At 38.9% G+C, this 20,772-nt stretch overlaps 1 long non-coding RNA gene across 1 annotated transcript; it reads left to right on the forward strand.

Annotated features, from left to right (window-relative positions):
- The first annotated feature begins 10,935 nt into the window (after positions 1–10,935).
- On the forward strand, positions 10,936–12,418 carry LOC134295545 (uncharacterized). Its single transcript, XR_010002169.1, has 2 exons — positions 10,936–12,267; positions 12,350–12,418. It is a non-coding gene; the product is annotated as an uncharacterized LOC134295545 (long non-coding RNA).
- The last annotated feature ends 8,354 nt before the right edge of the window (positions 12,419–20,772 follow it).

The raw sequence follows: 20,772 nt of genomic DNA on the forward strand, positions 1-20,772 counted from the left end.
ATTTCTGGCTGATTTTTTAATGTTCAATGAGCAGAAGAAATCCTGGGTGAAATATTTTCAATAGGCAGCTCCCGCTAGTGCTAATGTGTCTCACCTTTGTGCACACCACTGTTTGGCAGTAGTATTTCAAATGGAATTGATTTTAAAATGCAAAGAATAAGAGTGTTTTTTTTTTCCTTTTTGACAACTTCAAGCATCAAAAAGTCAACTTAGGGCTTTGATATTTGAAGACATACAAGCATATGCCTGCCTGGGGTTTGAAGGCTGAGGTCTGCTAGAGGGGGGCCTTTTCTGTGTCCCATCAGTCTGTTCAATGTGATGTGGGAGGACATGGAGAACACTTTCTCCACTATGACACAAAACACCTTTGAAAGCCTGAAAGGTGCCAAAGTTGCTGTTTTTCCTGTCCCAAGTGAAAACATGGTCATTTAACACAGTGTTTGGTGCCTAGTCTATTTAACACACATCCTCCCATGAGAATAGTACTTGATCTGTATTATTTTAACTTTTTAATTTGTTTTAGTACATGTTGTGAGTCACCATGGATTCCATTGAGAGTAGGGTATTAAATTAAATAGATATTAAATAAATAAGAAACAAACCAACAAATATGTTAAGTCTCTTATGCCCCTTCCACACAACTGTATAAAATCCACATTTAACTGGATTATATGGCAGTGTGGACTCAGATAACCCAGCTCAACGCAGATATTATGGATCATCTGTCTTTATATTCTGGGTTATATGGCTGTGTGGAATGGCTCTAAGTTTCCATCACTTAGTTAAGTGATGGAACTAAAGCTGCTGATAGCTGAGCTCCTGCATTCATAGAGTCATAGAGTTCAAAGGGACTACAAGGGCAATCTAGTCCAACGCCCTATCAGGAATAAGCAATTAAAACGCTCCTGAGAGATGGTCATCCAACCTCTGTTAATGGTCCCAGGAAGACCATTTAACAGTTGAATAGGTCATACCACCAGGAAGTTTTTCCTTATGTTGAGATGCAATTTCTTTTCTTACAGTTTGAATCAGATGGTTCCTAATAAAAGTGTCTGTATGCAAAATTGCTATGCTTGTTCTGCTTAAAAAAAAACTAGGGTGGAGGTAGCCAACATTTAGAAGCATGAATTCTCCTTAGCTGGCAAGACCCCATTATGAAGCCCTAAGTCTCAACTACTTGCCCAATGGGTATTTATCTTTTTTGACAGACATCTAGTTTTTCCCTGTAAGGAGATAGAGTGGGAAGCACTGGCTGATTCTTCTTTAGTAACAAATGCTATGGTAGAAATAATTATTTACCAAAAAAAATCTTTCCTGAATTTTCTTCAAGTATCTTGAAATGACCTTTCAGTTTTCAGATAATTGAGACAGAAAACCATTTTTTCCTCTAGGTTGTTGCTTTTGGCATTATTACTGGCTCTCCGTAGAATAGCCTTATGATAGTGACTGGAGTGCTTGAAGGTAAGAGATGGAAAGATACTAGGAGTGAATGCCATCATAAACATCATCTTTTCCATTTTCAGTGAGAGGACATCTGATTTTACTTTTCAAGTCTTATGAATACACATCTCTGTGGCTTAGGACTGTATATACCATTTATTACTCAGCTTCTAAAGAATATAGCTGATGGTGGTAGAAATTAGATTTTGACACTATGTGGGGAAGAATTCAGAACCTGTCAAAATGCTAATAACAACTAAACTTAATTACCTGTTCCTTATGTTACCCATGGTTATTCCCAATAAAATATTAAAGGAAACAGAGGGGAAGATAATATTGCGTAAGTGCTAACATGATATAATTATTTCTGTTATTACTGTACAAATAAACATATAGGACTCCTTGAAAAATGTAGAAAAAAACTCGGAAAAGTCAAGTGCTTTATAATATTTCAGATCTAGAAAAAAAAACCTCTGGTTATGAGATAAACAAGTATGTTTTATGAACTTTTTGGTCATTTTTTCTCCCTTTTAGATCCATACAGATTTTGTTACACTCTGGCTTCAAGACAACATCTCTTTAGCATTGAATAAATGTTCGCATGCAGACACGTACCATGGCAGCACCACACAACTCCCATGCACACTGCACAACATTGACCGAGTGCCACTGTGAAATGTATAATACATTGTGCATAATTACAATGGAAAATATGGGATGCACAGTTGTAATACACAACCTGCAGAGACATGACACAGATGAACATTTTGTTGTGCAACTCCACTTCTGCTGCTATCAGCAAAAAATGTCCATTCTGCAATGATGATTGTTGTTGTTTTTTGTCCTGCATGTGTAGTGTGACTTTTATATATGTATGTTTATTTGCAATGGAGTGTCACAGCCATTTGGAGTGTCATAGCAATGTGGCTAAAATAATGCAAAGGATTAACATAGACAAGCCCAAGGACATAGAAGGTGGAATGTTATATTCTAATTTTGGGCTGAGGGCGGAGGGAGTTTTATGTTTTGCACAGATGGAATGAAATAAATTTCCATAAGTATCCTGAAGAAATGACTCAGAAATTCAAAGGACTTTAAGTGCCATCTATTCAACTGCTTCTTAAACTTTGGGTCCTGACGCCAAATGGGGTGCCCTAAGCTGAATGATGGAGTTTCAAAACGTTTGGCAATGGTAAGTCTGTTAACAGCAGCATGTAGTGTTTACATTGTTTCATCTGCATCTCATAAAAAGGAGAAATCAACCTAACAAATGCTGATTTATTATCAGTAAACATTTGATTTCATACCTATTTTATATAGCTATATACTTTTTTTTGCATTTTTTTGTTACATGGCATAAGTTGGCCCAAATTCATTAAAGTCGTACTTATGACACAATATTCGACACGTGGGCATGGCTAGCGCCAAAAACGTAAGAAGCAAATTTACTCAATACTTTTTTGTTTGAATTTTGTAAACCTTGGAAGAGGGAAGCAGCAGGGAGAAAGCAGAGTTTGCTGGAAAAGAGACTGAGAAAGCACAGAATTCTGGGAAGGCAAAGAGCCCTATGCCAGAGAATTCAAAATTCAAAAACCCTAAACAACATTTCCCAGAATTCTGCTCAGCATCAGAAAGCCCCAGTCAGGATAGGGGAGAAATTTGTTCCTCTGTAGCAGCAGCCAGCCAGAGTTCCAATAAATTGTTGAATCTGCAAAGAGGAGGACTGACTGATACTTCTAGTAAGTAAATGTCTGTGCTGGCTGGGAAGAAATATCTAAATGGAAGTTCTATTGGTTAATATGGGAGACATTCAATGAGATAGCTATTGTGGCGTTTTTATAAAATCAGTAGATGTAAGAATATTGCTGTCAGTTTGGAAGAATGAACCCCTGTTATCTTGTGTCATTGTATAGAAAATTCAAAGAGAGAACTCTTGTAGTTTTTAAAATGTTGTTTATAAAAACTTTGAAAATTCTCCAAAAATCCATGGATAAATGAAATGTTCTGAAACTTGATGAGCTAACAGTGGTAAATGTGTTCTACCATTATAGCATGTTTCACTCCAATAGCTATAAAAATGAGGGAGAAAGGAGTTCCTGAAATTTCCCTACTCGCACAATAACTATAACAAAGAAGTAACAACATTTTGTAACGAATTTTTCACTAACAATACTTTAGAAACAAAACACCAGCCCCTCTAATTTTGTAATCCATTTTGAAACTTATTTCATAAGCACAGTCCTACTATATATACCCAGGGTTGTGTAAAAATTACTTGGGTGGAAAGGGGTTACAAGTGGAAAAGGTTTCAGAAGTCCTCGTCTATTCAACCTCTCACTAGATCAGGAATCCACAGGCAGAGTATCCCTGAAAGGTGGCCATTTTATCTCTGCTTAAAAATCAAGAAGCAAATGGAATATAATTAGCTTAAGTCACCCCAAGTCTAATGTGAACTCATCTCTACCCAATCTCTGTATCCTGATAAAATCTAACCCTGCCCCTGATTCCATTGCTGCTGAAAAGTTCAGTCTTCTCAAGGGTATGTGTGCCAGTTAAGCTACTGTTAAACTTAGGGTCTTTCTTTTTTGTATTTCTTCCTCAGTGTATTTTATGGTTCTACTTTCTCAACATAGCTGTCGGCATACAACACCATATTTTTTTTTATTATAGGGAGACATACTCTGAGTAGATGCATGCTGAGTAAATAATCATTGTTTTTCATCTTTCTCTATTGTCACCTGACTCTAAAGTGTACATTGCTTGGATATATTTGCAAATGGATTACTTTGGGAATTAAAGTAGCATACCTTAATTAGAATTCTCATATACTGTAAATATATGTAAAATATATGTAAATATATGTAAAAAAGTAAAATATCAAGAAATGCATTTTTCCACAGCTATATTTAATTCACAAGATAAAGGAGGCTAATCACCAAGATGTATATAATAATATCAGAAAATGTTTGAGTTATGAAATAGAAGAAGGCAATATCTTTTTTCCAAATCAAATTCACAAGTTTAAATGGATTAGTAAGATGACAAAGAGTTTTTTACATTTTGAAGCTGTAAATTGCTGGAGTTTCTCACTCTAACAAAGATAAAGAAGTCAATAGTGATTTGTTCAACCCTCATAGAGAAACTGGTAGGAAGAGTGTGGGTTTGTTAGAAAATGTAATGAGCTCTTATTATGTTTTTAATGTAAATTTGATCAAACCACTAACTACACCATGCGGGAAGATTATAAACAAGCATAAACATATGATTATGCCTTTGCTGTGTCAGAGACCCAGCACATGTTTTCCAAATTTCTTTGGAAGAACAAAACTGAATATTTAGCATATCTAATATACAACGTTATTATATCTTTTCACTGTCTTTTGATTGCTTGTTACTCTGAGCTGCTACTTTCTTCACATCGAGCAGTCCCAGATCTCAGAGCCAAGTTTAACTATCTTCTTCAGAGTAAGGAAGGGGAATGTCAGAGCAAGAGTGCTGCCTGGAAAAAATGTGCTTTATATTTCAGTTGTTAAACCTGGTGTATTTTGAAAATTTGAATGGCATCTGTGATTGATGTTTAGAGCATACCTTCATTAACTCTTACTATACTACTCTTTTAATGAGAAATTGCTTAGATGGGGTAAAGGCCCAGTACAACCTTGGCAAGAATTTCCAGTGCTATAGGGACCATATACAGAGCACCAAAGAAGGGAGCAAATTTGCATAAATATTGAGCCCCGGTGGCAAAGTGCGTTAAAGCGCTGAGCTGCTGAACTTGCAGACTGAAAGGTCCCAGGTTCAAATCCCGGGAGCGGCTTGAGCGCCCGCTGTTAGCTCCAGCTCCTGCCAACCTAGCAGTTCGAAAACATGCAAATGTGAGTAGATCAATAGGTACCGCTCAGGCGGGAAGGTAATGCGCTCGATGCATTCATGCTGGCCACATGACCTTGGAGGTGGCTACGGACAACGCCAGCTCTTCGGCTTAGAAATGGAGATGAGCACCAACCCCCAGAGTCAGACATGACTGGACTTAACGTCAGGGGAAACCTTTACCTTTATTGAATGTGTTAAGATGCAAATATGGAAATAATTCATGTAGTATTAGCAAAAATGTAATCAAGACTACCATACTAAAGAAAACTTGTTTTTGTTCCTGTTCAATCTGCTATCAGGAAGCTGTCAACAGCATCTTCAAGACCCCAGTCCCATTGTGTTATGTATTTCCCCTAAACAGTCCTCCAAACAGCAGTTACCTTCAAACAAAGGACTGCCCCTCTGTAAATTAAGGCATATAGTGAACTGAATCTACTGTAAGGAATGGCATGTGACACCACAGTTATTCACTGTGCATAGGCATCAAGGTGATTTCAACAAAAAGTTCAGATATTTTTCCCCTTTTTCTGCTGAAAACTCCAAGCCATCAGTAGTTGGTTACAAAAGATTAGGAGAACTGAAGCCTCTTTAACTACGGTGCACAATGTAGTCCTACTAGACTTCACAATACACTGGTCCAATAGAGAAAGGTGTCTCATTCCACTAATGTGGGCTGAGAGACTACTTCGCCATAGACTACAGTCTATTGGTGACCTAGACTGACCATCCCTGTACCATATTCCACCTCCACTATATCTGTACTAGTGTGATACAATAACATTCTCCATTTCAATGGTGTGGAAGATCTTAGGATGAATGAGCTTAATCATGCAGACTTCTAAAAACATTAATTTAAAACAGTTTTCAAAAGACCATTGTGTTATAATAATGATAAAATACAATATAATACACCTTACTTAAAAAGCAAACAAATCAACAGATAACTAAAGTCTGAGTAAACTGAGGTATTTTAACCTGACTATGGAAAGGGGGGGGGGGGCGGGTAGCTGGGCTTCACATAAGGTGGAGTTCCATAGTTTCCCAGAAGTACCAAGAAGGATCTCTTTGTGTCCTTACTGAACACATCTGTAATGGAGGTAGGACTGAAAGAAACCCTTCACCCCAGGATCTTAACAATCTGGAAGGCACACTTTGGAAGCTGTGGTCTTTTCTTGAGCCAAACTTTTAGATGGAGCTACTAAGATGAGTGTTAATATGTAAAAGAGAGTGGAAAATAAGGACTAATATGATGCTGTGGAGTCTTGAAAAAATGTGTAAAGAGGACGAACTCATATGGAACAGACCTATCTTCTGATATCAATGTACCTAGGAGCTGTGTTACACTTTTCTGACCACAGCAAGCTAGGGTGTTCCCTATACATTCAGAACACCATGGAAGGGTGAGTGTGAACATCCTGTATCCTCCTTGTGACAAAGAGGTATGATTGCTGTGAGGAGTTATATGCAATGGACTGATATGTGTGCAGAATCCCTTTTGACACATGGCAAGTGTGTGGCAGGATCTCCTGATATGTGAACAACAGTGGTGAGCAGATTTTTCCTATTTGCTGATAGGTATTTTTGGGAAAATCCTCTAGGTTCCAACATGGTCATGCTGCATGCTGGCCAGGGAACTCTGAGATTTGTAATGAAAAAAAAAGCCAGTTTCTCAATTTTAAACCCATATTGTCTCACTATGTGCTTGCATATCTTCTCCCACACTTGCAGGGGGTCAGATGATGCCATAGACATTTAGTGAGCAACCTTTCCATCCTGATACTCACTAGTTGGCATTATGGTGACTTTCTGTTTACTTGTTTTACCACACCCCCTTTTCCTCCATAACTCTAACTTGCAGTCATTTTTCTCTCTTCCTTCTCCCTCCTTCATCAGACTATATGATTTATTTTTTACAAGCATTTGTAAGAAAAGCTAATTTTATATATTTACAAAGAAGACTTATTTCTTTTCTTTACTAGATCCTCTGTGTGGGTGGACAGGCGTGGGACTGGTTGTTGTTCCAGTTTTACCTTGCCAACTGATTACTCTTCATGAGGAATTGAATAGTCTCTCCCATACATTTCCCAGCAAGACAAGCAGTAAATGAAAAAGAAAGATCTGAAAAGTGGCAAAAAGAGCAATAGTTGAAAGTAAAGAGGAAAAATCCTGAACATTTCGTTTTCTTTTTTCTTTTAAAAACATTCTATATAATGACTAGCTGTGCCCGGCCACGCGTTGCTGTGGCGTTGTCTGGTGGTGTTGGTGAGAAATTGTTGAGGTAGTGGTGGTATTGAATGTCTGTTGTATGGTTGTCTTTATGTTTAGTATGCACACTGAAGTGGATTATATGGCAGTGTGCAGTCAAGATATTCCAGTTCAAAGCAGATAATATAAGATTCTAAATGGATTATATAGCTGTGTGGATGGGCCTTGAGTTTACACTGCCATATAATCCAGTTAAAACCTGATAATCTGTGGAAGAGACCTAAGTGAGGCCTAACTGTGCCTGTCCCCTGGACTGAGTAGGTTGCTAGGAGACCAAGTGGGTGGAGCTTAGCCTTCAAACTGGCAGCAATTGGATAAAAACCATTATTCCTCTCCCTGTAATTAGGACTTTATTTTTCTTTTCTTTTTGTTGTACCAACCTAGAGCCATGAATGATGGGTTGTGTTGTCAAATTTCGAGGTTGGGGGGCCTGTAGTTTTGTTGTTTTGTCCGCTGCCCTGATGCCATCACTCTTTTATATATATAGATTGTGAATTGAGAATTGGTATATCTTTGTTCTCCTTTGATCTTAGTTTTTATTTAATACTTGACCAACTAGCTTTCTACTCAAAATATCTTGAAAAAATATTAATTTTTTGTCTGGTTATTATTTTGTTTTTCAGGGCAGTGGCTGTATTAGTCCGATTTAGCACAAGGTGACAGAAAACAACCTTGTGATAAAGCTAGTCATTTAGTGGCTCATAGCAGCAGGCTTCAGGAAAGAGTAGAGTATTCAAATGTTTCATTCCTTTTAACACAGTTTTAAAATGTTCCTGTTTGCAAGTGCTAATGGGAGAGAAAATTTAATGCAGCAAGATTTATAGCAAAAGGGCAAAAAAGGAAAGGCTGTAAGAAATGAAGAGAAAGCTTGGGGAAAATATTTTAATTTTCTTCAAAAGTAAGTTCATATTTTCAATTATATTATGAATATTGAACTAAGAGTTTCATTACTTTCATTATGGATGAATTGTCATGAACTTGTATTAACCTTGGACTTTTAGCATTATCAACTGAGTTTATTAAAAAAAGTTTTCTGAAAGGACTGAATTGAGTAGAGTTCACTTATCCGACACTATGCATTTTATATGCTCTTCATATTTTATCTGTTTTTATCAAGTTTTATGTAAAAAGCCTGAAACATAATTTTATTTTTTGAGTTTCCATCATGCTTCCTATTGTCAGAGTATTAATTCATTTTCTTTATATCATTGTAACTTTTCTGATTTTTTAACAACTAAAATACATTAATGCTGATGGGTTGTTTTTTAAATGATAGGAGGAGAATATTGGTCTCCTTAAATCTAAAAACATATCCTGGGATACAATATGGAAAATTACCTCCAATCCTTAATACTGGCAGCTTATTTTTGTATAATCTTTCCTGGAGTAGATCATTAAGGAGGCAGTCTGCAATCATTTAGAAAGGAATGCTGTGATTACTAAAAGTTAACATGGATTTCTCAAAAACAAGTCAGGCCAGATTAATATTATCTTTTTTTTACAGAGTTACAAGCTTGGTAGATGCAGGGAATGCTGTGGATGTAGCATACCTTGATTTCTGTAAGGCCTTTTACAGTCTCCCATGACCTTCTTGCAAGCAAACTAGTCAAATGTGGGCTAGGCAATGCTACGGTTAGGTGGATCTGTAATTGGTTAAGTGCCCGAACTCAAAGGGTGCTTACCAATGGTTCCAGTCATCCTGGAAAGAGGTGACTAGTGAAGTGCCGCGGGGTTCAGTACCATTCAACATCTTTATTAATGATTTGGATCAGGATTTAGAGGGCATGCTTATTAAGTTTGCAGACAACACCAAATTAGGAGAGATAACTAATACTCCACAAGACAGCACCACCAGAATTCAAAATGACCTCAACAGACTTGGGCCAAAACTAACAAAATGAATTTCAACAAGGACAAATATGTATGATACTACGATTAGGCAGAAAAAAATGAAATGCAACAGCTAAAAGAGCCAATGGGATTTTGGGCTGTATCAAAAGGAGTATAATGTGAAGATCGAGAGAAGCGATGATTCCTTTGTATTCTGCTTTGGTTAGACCTCACCTGAAATACTGTATCCAATTCTGGGCACCATCGTTCAAAAAAGATATTGACAAACTGGAAAGTGTCCAGAGGAGGGCAACTTAAATGATTAACGTTCTAGAGACCATGCCCTATGAGGAGCATCTGAGAAAACTGGGTATGTTTAGCCTGCAGAAGAGAAGCTAAAGAGGAGACATAATAGCCATGTATAAATATGTGAAAGAGTGTCATTAGGAAGAGGGAGCAGGCTTATTTTCTGCTGTCCTTGAAACTAGGACTCGGAGCAATGGATTCAAATTATAGGAAAGAAGATTCCACCTGAACACTAGGAAGAACTTTCTGACCTTACAAGCTGTTCAGCAATAGAACTCTCTGCCTCGGAATGTGGTGGAAACTCCTTCCCTGGAATCTTTTAAACAGAGGCTGGGTGGCCATCTGTCAGGAATACTTTGATTGTGCTTTCCTGCATGGCAAGGGGTTGGACTAGATGGCCCATGTGGTCTCTTCTAACTCTATTATACAATGATTCTATGAGGGCAGATTATGGATTTTTATATAACCCATAGATAAGTCAAGGGTAAATCTGTGGGGAGAGAGGAAAATACTAATGCTACTTCACAGGGGCAGCTGCTCCTAGTCACTGTCACCATTTTATCTGCCAGGGCATTCAAAATGGACAGAAGCAAGGCTATTTGCATTAATTACATGTCTAATTTGCAGGAATTATCTTCCAAGATAAAGACAAAGATAACCTATATGCCCTTGTCTAATAAATTTGTGTCTGGTCCTCTGTGCTACTCTTTGACTTGGGTTCATGGCCAAGTATGCTGCTGTTAGCCCCATTCAAATCATTCACACAGGCATTGTGAGGACAAGCCTGGATAAACTGTCCCAAAAATTTCTCAGATTTGCTGGGTAGCCAGTCCCATTGACCTGACATAGAAACTTGGTGGTCTTATATATCAGAATTTATAATTAATGATTTCATTAATCAAAGGAAAATTAAATATACAAATAGTCTAAAAGAACTTGACTGGTTCAGGAAATGGTCAGTCCTAATTAACAAAATAGATGGAGACGAAAGATACACCACCTTGAACCAGGCGTTCCACACAGTTAAAATGATATAACTAAATATATTGAATTGCTGTTCCAGGGGGGAGGGGGAACAGGGGAGGGGGGGTGAGTGTTACATTCCAAAGGATCGTTTAAAATGTCATTTAAGCATTAGTTACTTTTGGTATTATGTATATTGAAATAAGACATGCATCGCTAAAATTTTGTTAATTGCTGGAATGTAAAAATTTTTTTAAAAACATTAAAAAAGAAAAAGAAAAATGACTTGACTGTTCTTATAATGAATTAGTGTCCCAGAGCTTCATCACATGATAAGCAAAGCATTTGGGATTGCTGGTTTTCCCTTAAGATTCGAAATGCCCCATTTGGAAATTAAACGGATCATTTTCCTCCCGCATCACACTTCTCTTTTTCTCAGCTTTCTTTAGGATTTATCTGTTTGATTTTCCATCACGCGGTAAAAACGTATTTCTTCCCATTGTCCTACCTCTGTTTTCTTTCTTTTCTTTTTTTTAAACTTCTATCTTTGTAATCTCGGGAGTTCAACTTACAGCTCAAAAAACTCACAACAACATATAGAGAGCTTTTTCTTACTTTGGAGAATCAAGAACAGGAGGGAGGGGGAAATGAAGGTTTGAAAGAAGCTTTGTAATGTTTCTCTCTACAAGCCTTTTGATAGACAAAACAAAACCCAACCGCATAACAGGAGTTTCAGAGAGGCAATTGAGAAAAGAGTAGGTAAGAGTTTAAAAGGACTTTTATGACCTAGAAGGGAGAAAACACAGGAAGAGGGGGCATAGTTGAAAGAGGGAGCTTGCTAGATAGAAAGTTACAGCCATACTAGAAGAAACACAAGATTTGCATGCTTTGCTATGTTTTTCTCCTGAATGTTTTGAATATCTTTGAACGTTTGCTATACCTCCTCAATCCCAAAATGGGAATAGTGGAAGAAAAGAATCACTACTGCCTATCACTGTTGTGACTGCGCCTTCGGGGATTATGGTTGATGGTGATGGGATTCGAAGAGGAAGAAAAAACCCTCGTCATGAGGGTTCACTGGAGAAGTTGCGCAGGAAGCGACTTAGAGAGCTATATGGGGGATCTTCTGAGGAAGATTCAGATGGGGAGTTTGGGGAAATGGATGCTGAAGAACAGGTGGTGGCTGGAGAAGTGGGCACTGAATGGGCACAGCCATCGGAGATGTCTGGGGATTTGGGGCCTATGGATACTTCTGAACCTGGGGTTTCTGCAGGAGCTGATCCCACTTGGGATGCTTGGAGAAGGGAAGATGGTTCTTTAAGTGTTCATGGGGCTAAGTGTGGGCAGGATGATTGGGACTCCGACGAATTGCTAGGTACTCCGGATCCACGAGCTCTAGCTGTGTGGAGTTCGGACTCTGAGTAGATTTGGGACACCTGGTGTTTGGGTGTGAGTGTTTGGTCACCCAGGAGGAAGGGGAATAAAATGGGAATGTTTGGCCATTGCACTTTGCGTGTGGCAAGGTGTTGCTGAGGCGCCATTGGGATCTCTGTGTTTCCGTGAAGACTGGACTTGGACTGTGATTCGGATGTAAGTTATCTGGGACTGCTCTGCAGCAGAGGGATGGAACTGTGTGGGTTTCCTTGGACTGCATTCTGATTACTATTTCTAGCTGCTGATACCATCTGGCTTGGCTCTCGCTGTGTCTTATCGTGGACCTGGTTTGGATGACTGCACCCTCTTCGGACTTTGGATTGAATTTGACCTGGCTTCTGCCTATGCTCTCTGACTGATGACTACTCCCGGTTTCTGAATACTGGTTTGCCTTTTGGAATTTGCTGCTGCCTCCCGACCTGACCTTGGATTCTCCTGACGACGGCTATTCATCATCCCTTTGAAGCTTCGGCTTTATCTGCACCGTGGAAGCAGTTTACTGCTCTTCTAGTTTGTTTGTTTTCAAGCCAGTTTGCTGTTTTTCTTTTGGGAACTGTCCCTTTAACTCCGCAGAGCCGGCTGTCTGTTTGCAGAAACGGTTTGAAGTCAAAAGAGGCTTTTGTACTTTCTGTTATACTCTGCAGCTTTTGGAAGGTTTCAAGCCTTCGTTTATTTTGCATATTTTCTTGCAGTCAACTCTATTTGTTTCTTCAAAGCTGAATTGAAGCGTCTTTAGTTTTTATTGAATGCCAGCATGGGAAAATAGCGTGGCTTGTTTTTGAGTTATTTTTGTCTAAACTACTCTTGAAACACTGATAAGTGAAGTGTTTCAAGGATACTTTCTGTGTTTATGTTATTTTTGGCTTATCTTTGGAATAAACTCTGTTTTGTTTGTTAACTGGCATCTGACTCTTGACAATCACAGCTCCTCTCTCCATCGTGATGTCATCAAATGGGTGAGGGAGAATTCCCATCACATGTTGAATTGGGCATTTTTACATGTATCTATGTGAGGAATTGAAGAATAAGTCATTTGCCAACCAGAATTGGAATAGTCAGGAAACCCCACACTTTAGAAATGTCAAGATACTTCTACCTGACATTTGAAGTTTTCATCAAGTGAAGGGCACCATTGGTTTCAGTTTCTTAAGTGTGTAGAAATGCTAATTTTACTGCATGTTATGAAGTCCCTAATTTCTGGGCCTCAGTTTCTCTTCACTTTCTGTACAAGCCTGGAAGTCAGAAAGAAGAAAAAGTGGCAGAATACCAAATGTATCATCTGCATTCACTAAGCAGTCACTAACCATTCACATCAAAGGTGACAACATTTGCTTGTAACTGTAGCACACACTATTCAATGTGTGACCAAATAATTTGAGTCCACAATATGAGTGATACTAACAGCTGAAACACTGTTGGGCAGCCCTGTTGCTCCTTCTTATAGTTACTGGGTGACCAGTTTTTCTGCTATAGGTTCTCCCCTATAAAGTAGGACTTACTGTTATTCTATGAGAGATATGTATTTATCTAATGAGAGAACCAGGATTGTGCAGTGATTTGCGTGTTAGACTAGGACTCCAGGAGATGGAAATCTACTATGTGACATTTAGCAAGTCACACTGTCTCAGCTATCTCAGCTTTAGAGGAGGGCAATTGTAATCCTCCTCTGAATACATCTTGCCAACAAATCCCTATAATAATTGAGGTGGAGTTGAAGGGCCACCATACCAACAAAAATCCATCCAGTAAAAATCTAACAGAGCATACCTTATGTGTTGCTGCTGTTGTTTGCCTTCAAGTCATTTTTATTTATTGTGAGTCTAAGGCAATCCTGTCATGGAGTATAGAATGGTTTGCCATGGCCTTATTCTGAGGCTGACTTGTCCAGGATGACCCAGTAGGTTTTAACTAAGTGGAGATTTAATATACCCAATGTCTTAGTCAAGCAGTCAAACTGCTTTATCACACTGGCTCTCAGCACGCCTCTCGTATGTGAACAGTTCATTAGAATGCATAGAAATGTATATGTAGGTGGATTCTAATGATAAAAAGAATAATACCAGCATCAAGAGTGTCCCATTGTGAGAAGCAGGGATGAAATCAAGAAAATCTGTGAGAATCTGACAATTCTGTAGGTGAATAGCAGTAAGGTAGTTCAACCTCCATACGTTGCCAGGCTTGTTGGATATCACCACTAGGAATATGGAAGATTTTACAGGCTGGTGGGATGGTTAGGGTCTTTTTGTTTGTTTGATCAGTCTGCCCCAGGAGAGTTAGGCTTGCTTTGTATGGGGATGTCAAAAGAATATCAGATTCTGTATGCTATGTTTTGGAAGAAGGCAATAGCAAACCACTTCTGAGTATTCTTTGTCTAAGAAAACCTTGTGGAATTTGTGAAGTCATCACAAGGGTACTTGAAGGCGCACACACACATCCTTCATTTTCCTTATAATCGGTTTTGTGAGATTTTAACAGTCACAGTAGTTTAGTGTTGTGGGCTAGCCTTACTCCCATAAAGCAGTATTATTTTACATTCCAAAGTCTGCCTTTCAAAACTTATTAAATCAATCTATTTTAAAAAGATAAACATGAAATATGCCCATTTTAGTTGTTTTGTTAAAACCCACAAAAGTGAACTTTTATTGCAGGCCTTTTTTTAAAAGGGCTTTCAAAAGATGCAAAGCATGTTTGCAAACAGTTTTCATTTTTGTTTTCCAAAGCCACAGCTCTGCTATCACATTCTCAATCAGCTTTAATATAATACTCCCATAATAGCTGACACTGTAGACCTCTTAGCAACAGTATTGAAAACACAGCGTTATTTGATGGACTGACAATACACTAAAATAGTTGGCCTTGATAAAGTTTGAAATACATTGCTTGTATATTTCCCACCTATTTCACCTATTCATGCACCTCTCCCACCTAGACTACTGCAGAGCATGAATTGACAGGAATTTATGTCTTATATTTCAGACCTGGCAGAATATTTAAACAATTACATTTTTTTTAAAAAAAATTAATGCTTTTATAGATAAACATGTACTATGATTGACTGTAAACCAGAATTCTAGACAACCTACTGTGGAAATTATTCCTTCATCATTCTGGATATGCTGTTCCAGACTTTATCCTTCACATTTTCTATCCCATCCTATGAGAACCTGATAGCAATATTTTCCCCTTTTTATCTTTTGGTTCATAATCCTGTCATTTTCCAGTTTCATGCCAAGTTCTATCATGCCAAGACCATTTGTAATTACACACTGCAGATGACAACTTGTTTGTGAAATGTGGTGATCGAGCACTATCATTCTTCAATGTTTTGCTAGTAATATGTCTAAAAATTCATTCACTGGTGATAGACATTGAAGATGTTGATTTGTTTCTAAAATGTTGGAACAAGGATTCACTGTACTGCGTTTCTAATTGATTCATTAATTACGGCATTTGTTTTAAATAAGCCACAGTATTTTCAGAAAGTTGCATGTTGGGTTGTCATTGTTGACTCTGTTGGCTCATTTTATCAGCTTCTTCAAAGGTAGAATTTTTATAGTTTTTGCCTTTTCTTGAACTGTAAATCCCACAACATGATGATGGCTAGAAATGGTAGGAATGCTGCCCAGCATATCTGAAAACAGTCTGGTTTGGAAAGATTCGTTCTAAAACATAGATTACCCTAGCAACCTCTTCATTAATTTTCTATCACGTTTTATTGATTAGCCCATCAGCCGTATCAAAACATTTAACACATAGACATACATACAACATACAACCCGCGGTACAAAAGAAGTTAAAATAAACAAGTTGTTAACAAGATCCCATTCAGGTCAAATATCTGTATCACCTCCACAGTTTACCCCAATTGATTCCAAATATGCAATTCTCAGCTGTGTTGCTTTGAATAGGAAAAGGGCTGTGTTGTATGTTATTTTAGGATTCTGCCCAGCCAACAAAAATGAAGTTTTAATATGTGGGTCCCAGTGTGTTTTGTGAGTAATGTATGGCCCGAGGCATTGGTCTCTCTCTTTCTATATATATATATATATAAAAGGATAACGCTGATTACGCCGGCGCCATCTCCTCCTCCCGTGGTCAGCAAAAACAACCTCTTCATTAGTTTCCTTACTGATCTACAACTTTTTTTCTATCTCTACCAATTGCCAGAGTGATCCATTCATCTAAGTCCTAGAGAAACCATTCAATTTCCTTTTCCAGAGATAAAATTCCCATCCTCCAATTTCCAAGGCATCTCTTCAGAGCTAAATTTTCTTTATGGGAAAGTTTAAAACTATGCCAGAAATATCTTGCAAGGTGGAAGTTGGCAATCAGGGAGCAGAGCCCTGAGGAAGATGAAGAGAGACCTGCCAGTTTAAAGTAGGGTGGACAAAGCCCCAAAGCCTCTAGATTCTGCTCTATGGGTGCTATTGAGTGTCTCTTCAGCTTTCAGCTTGATTGCAGTCACTACTGCTGATCTTCTTGCCATCCTCTTCCTGAGAAGAAGGTCCATTAGGGAGGAAAGTGGTGGAGAGAAGAAAGGTTCTCACCACCTTTGCTGGGATGGTGCGCCCAGCCTCAAGGAAGGTGAGTCTGTTGGAGTGATTCAGATGAGACAGAGTGGTGCTTTCCCCCACTGTCCAGAAGTTATAGAGTATTTGAAGTGAAAGTTGTTAACTGTTTGACATAGTCAGAGACAGAAAATCTGTTGCCTATTTTGCTTTCAAAATGTGGGAACCCTATTTAGGTAAATCACACTCTCTCTGGCTTGGAGGAAGGCACCTGCAGCCAACAAATCAAGCCAAGAAAACCCTATGATAGGTTTGCCTTTGGGTTACCATAAGTCGGAAAGGACTTGGAAGCTTACAACAAAATACATGCTGTTGACTACTTTTCTCAAATGTCCTAGGATATTTGTTCTGATTTGAATATTTGAATAACAAATGTGGTGCTCATTATGGTTAGAGATCTCTGATTCAATATAATTCCAAAGGACGCACATGATTATGTCAAATCAGTTGAACAATAAAGAACGGAGGAAACTGAATCAGAATTGTTTTGAGTGCTTCTGAGCATTTGCAGAATGTTTTTTCACAACTGAATACTTGCATTTTTCCCTCTTAGAAGTAGAAAAAAAGATTAGCAATGAAAAATGATTCCCCATATCACTTTAGCTTTGTGTGTAACATACCCTAAAACCATCTGAAATGTGTAATACCGTATATGTTTGACATACAAGAAACAAGAGAAATGTCAAACTGCTGGCATTTTTAATCTAAGGATTTGGGTACCTATATAGAAAATCCAAAGGTTCGGTACTGTCTACTTATTATCGGTGTATCTCCTGCGCGTGCGCACATGCGCGCGCGCTCGTGTGTGTGTATGTGTGTGTGTATGTATGTATATAGATATAGATATAGATGATGACAATGCTACATTTTAATACAATATAGAAAAAATAAGCAAGCATGGGGCATATGTTCTCTTTCCACAAAACAGTATTTATCAGAAAGTTTTATACTTTATTAAAATATAATATTAATGCAGCCATACACATTGGGCTCAGGTAATAAGAAGAGCTATTTCTAAATGTGGCAATGAACTTCAATAAAACGAGAAAGATTTATAGCAGGAGCAGAGGTACCTCTAAGATATAGCATGCATGCACAGATATCTTGGCCTAAGCCTGGATCAATAAAGGCTCTACTGTCAGCTCACCACAGCCGCTCCTGAATGAACACACAAGACTCTCTGTGATATCACCAGAAACTTTTACTGTAGGAAACATGAACATCAGAAAAGCCAAGAATGGGAGGCTCCGGCCAACCCTCCTTTATATACCCTCCCCCTCATTTGAACAGTCTCTTCCCGCTCAGTAAAACCCCGCGCAAATTCCCCGCCAAGTCCATCAGCCGTTTCTCCTCCGAGTCCTGGGACGCAGGTGTCTTATCAATGTCAGTGACCCTGAAACTCAGAGCCACATCCAGGCTCTAGTAGCAGGGTTCTGACATGGCGTCCTCCTCCCCTTCGTCCTGGAAGGAAAAGATTAAACACAACTATTGTTCTCCGCTGTCCAGAGTTCCTTTATACTTTTTTAACAGGCTGCAATGGAATACCGGGTGTACCTTTCCTAGGTCCTTTGGTAGCCTCAGCTCATAGGTCACATCGTTTATTCTTTTTGCTACCCTGAATGGCCCTATATAGCGTGGAGCCAATTTCTTGGATGGGAACCCCAATTTCAGGTTTTTTGTGCTCAGCCAAACCAGATCTCCTTCGCCCAATTTGTCCCCCTCTCGGCGCCTACGATCCGCAAAGAGCTTGTACTTCTTTTGTGTTTCCCGCAATGCCTCTACCACGGTTCGCCACCCTTGCTTGATTTTGGCCGGCCATTCCTCGTCGGTCTGGCCCTCCCCTTCCTTCCACTCGGGTAGCCTGGGGAAAGGTGCCACCTCCTGTCCGTATACTATTTCGAATGGGGCACGACCTGTGGCCGAATGTACGGCCCCGTTAAAAGCCATCTCAGCAAACGGAAGAAGGTCCGCCCAATCATCCTGTCTATAATTGGTGTACATCCTTAAGAATTGGCACAGTGTCTGTTGGGTACGTTCGACCCCCCCGTTGGTCGCGGGATGAAAGGCCGAGCTCAGGTTCCTTTCTGCTCCTCCGGTGCTGTCTCCCCGCACCACTCCACGCCTCTGGGTTACCCCATTTGGCTGGGCATAAGCGGTGGAGGACGCCAGGGCCGCCAGCTGGTGGAACTCAGCGTCCGTCTCGGGAGTGGCCCTTTCCGACCTTCCTCCTCCGGCGCCCAAGAGCTCTTCATCCTCCACTTGCATGTTACACCTCACCGCTACAGCGGGATGGTGTCCGTATTCTTGGCTTAGTGTCAGCTCACCACAGCCGCTCCTGAATGAACACACAAGACTCTCTGTGATATCACCAGAAACTTTTACTGTAGGAAACATGAACATCAGAAAAGCCAAGAATGGGAGGCTCCGGCCAACCCTCCTTTATATACCCTCCCCCTCATTTGAACAGTCTCTTCCCGCTCAGTAAAACCCCGCGCAAATTCCCCGCCAAGTCCATCAGCCGTTTCTCCTCCGAGTCCTGGGACGCAGGTGTCTTATCAATGTCAGTGACCCTGAAACTCAGAGCCACATCCAGGCTCTAGTAGCAGGGTTCTGACACTCTACTATTAGCTTGCCTGAATTAGTTGCTTCAATTTGGAGATTTTGGTTAGCATGGAACAGCAACAAACTGTTACATGGTTCTTGTTATTTTATATATATTGCTAGCACAAAGATGAGATTTTCTTATGTTTGGGATTTTTTCTCATGTGTCAGCATTACTTGAGTAGTTGTGACTATTCTATGCCTCTGTGTGTTTAGCAAGCCTCACCCTCCCTCCCTTCTTCTTTAATTTTTTTAAATTAATATATACATTTTATATTGCATAAAACATAATTAATTGTCTAAACAAATACAAAAAACAAAGAATTGAATGTTTATTATATACTGTACAGTAGTTGTCATCACAAACCAGCATAACCAGACAAACTGTGAATCCTATCAAGAATTTCTTGTTACTACCATTATTTCCATGTACAATAATCTATGGTGTGCATGCTCTGGTGTTCTGTTAGGCGGGCATGCTTCCAAACAAAAACTTTGCTAGGTCTTACTTTTGGGGGAGGCCTTATATTTAGCAATTCAGCAAAACCTCTACTAGGTCTTATTTTCTGGGGATGTCTTATTTTAGGGGAAACAGGGTAGATGCCTGCCACATATGCTGTTATTAAGCCAGGTGACATTCATTCTATGTATTTCATTTTTTTCTGCTCGAGTATAGTACCATACTTTTTTCCCTGTTGAAATTCATTTTGTGAGTTCTGGTTCATCTTTCCAATCTGTTAAAGTAATTTTGAATTTTGATTTTGTCCTCGGTGGTATTAGCTACCCCTCCAAATGCCATCTGCAATTTTGATAAACATATCTTCTATTCCATCATCAAGGAATACATGATGGAATAAAGGACATGGATATCAATGACTGAAGACACAATTCATTTCAGGATGATCAAATATTTGAATAGAAGCACTGCTTTTTTCATTGCTCAGATTTGTATGAACCACTCTTATGCATATTTGCACATACAGAGAATCCTGCATCATTGTTTTGGACTGGAAATGGAATAAATTATTCATATATTTGTTTATTTTTGGCTTAATCTTTACTCACCAGTTCTTCAGACAAGGAGGTTTTATCCATCACTAATAGCACCCAAAGAAACTCATGGAAAGAAGAGAGTTCGTTTCTAAAATTAGAGATATTGAGATAGTTGTAATTTATATTGCTACTCTCCCATGTTCCATTAAAGTTTTTTATTGTCTTAATACCTTATTCTGCATTGCAGAAATCATCAGATTTTATAGATATAAACTTGAGTTTAATGATAGTTTTTACTGTTGTATTTGTTTTACTGTTGTTTGGTGCTAAATCTCAGGGTATTTAATTATTCAAACACTATGGGAGCTCATCAGAAACTTACATTCAAGTACTCATCTTATTTAATTCACAGTTTCTAAGATTTATGATTCAGAAACTTGACAGAAACCAATATAACATTTTCGCAATATAATTGTTCATTGAGTTGGTGCATGTGTCT

This window comes from Anolis carolinensis, chromosome 1 (assembly GCF_035594765.1).
Source record: "Anolis carolinensis isolate JA03-04 chromosome 1, rAnoCar3.1.pri, whole genome shotgun sequence".
NCBI lineage: Eukaryota > Metazoa > Chordata > Lepidosauria > Squamata > Dactyloidae > Anolis > Anolis carolinensis.